This window comes from Mirounga leonina, unplaced genomic scaffold (genome assembly GCF_011800145.1).
Source record: "Mirounga leonina isolate KUSES-001 unplaced genomic scaffold, KU_Mleo_1.0 Mir_197, whole genome shotgun sequence".
NCBI lineage: Eukaryota > Metazoa > Chordata > Mammalia > Carnivora > Phocidae > Mirounga > Mirounga leonina.
Window position 1 is genome coordinate 6,550,540 of NW_023270494.1, and position 1,640 is coordinate 6,552,179.

The following is a 1,640-nucleotide window of genomic DNA, read 5'->3' on the forward strand; positions in this document are numbered from 1 at the left end:
CTGAGGATGTGGCTCACTGCCTGTCACCGTGTCCCCCACAGGTCCCTTCTCAGCAGCATCTACTTCTGGGTGGTGCTCCTGCTCCTGAGCTTGCTCAGTGCTGTCCTCTGAGTGAACAGGCTCAGAGGGGCTCTGGGGGGAGGTGTCGTCATCCTGATACCAGTAACACCAATTGCCCACTGATGACCCGTCCGGGAACACAGCCCATCTGATGGATAGGAATGGCCTTTTGACCAATACATCCAGCCATTTTCCGTATTTCTTTCCGAATATTCAGTAACCTTTTTGTAACTTTCTCTGCAGTGTATCATAGACACAAAGAATGTTCCCAATAAATGCTTACTCCTTAAACCTTGACTACTCTTCAACCCTTGGGTGCCCACCTCATAGCTTAATAATAAACATCGTTAATATTTCTGAAGTCCCAATCTCTCCTCTGAGAAATCCAACTATGAATTTTACATTCCTGTTCTCCTTGTTTTCTTCATGGGTTTGCCATATATATGCATATATATTTCAAAATATAAACTTACATTTTTTAGCAGTCCCCAAGTTTACTTTTATTTTTATTTTTTCCAGCTTTATTTAGATATAACTGACATACAATATTATGTGAGCTGAACATGTCGGGCATGTTGATTTGATGCACATATACTGCGAACCGATTACTACTGTGTGGTTAGCTAACATCACCATCATGCCACATCACTACCATTTCTTTTTTGTGGTGAGAACATCTAATATCTACTCTCTTAGCAACTTTCAAGTGTATAATAGAATATTATTAACTGTAGTCACCATGCTATGCATTAGGTATCCAGAATGTATTCATCCTATAATCGGAAGTTTGTATCATTTGGCCAATCCAATTAAAACATGGGCTGAGGGGTGCCTGGGTCACTCAGTTGGTTAAGTGTCCAACTCATGATTTTCTCATCCAACACGAGCTCAAGCCCCACATCAGGCTCCGCATCAAGCTCCACACTGAGCTCATGGAGGCTGCTTAAGATTCTCTCTCTCCCTCTTCCCCTTCCCCTCCACTCCTGCTCCCTCAGTCTCTTTCTCTCTTAAATAAAATGGGCAGAGAAACTGAATCGACGTTTTTCCAAAGAAGACATATAAATGGCCAACAGGTACATAAAGAAGTGCTCAACATCACTCATTGTCAAGGAAAGGCGAATCAAAACCACGATGAGACATCACCTCACACCTGTCAGAATGGCTATCACCAAAACAACAAGAGAGAGCAAGCATTGGCGAGAATGTGGAGGAATGGAAACCCGTGTGAAGGAGTTGGTGAGTGGGTGCTCAGTAAGCATTTGCAAGTAGAAGAACAGGGCACAGACCTGTACCTCAGCGATTACTCTTCAGAGCTTGAGCTGGCAAGGCTGCATGGGGATACCAGCAGGGATGCCCTGCCCCATCTGTGCAAAACAGGGTGAGCTCCAACCCCTTTGCACATCCCACCCTCCCATGAGCCCTTCTGCTCTGAGCTCTCCCCTTGGTTGCCTTGCTATCAGCCAAGACAGGGAGCTCAACTATTTCCTTGACTTTGACACAAGATTATTCACACAAGGGTGGTGCACATGGAGCAAACTTTCCCGAAGGATTGACATGAAGGAGAGAGGTTACATCTCAGA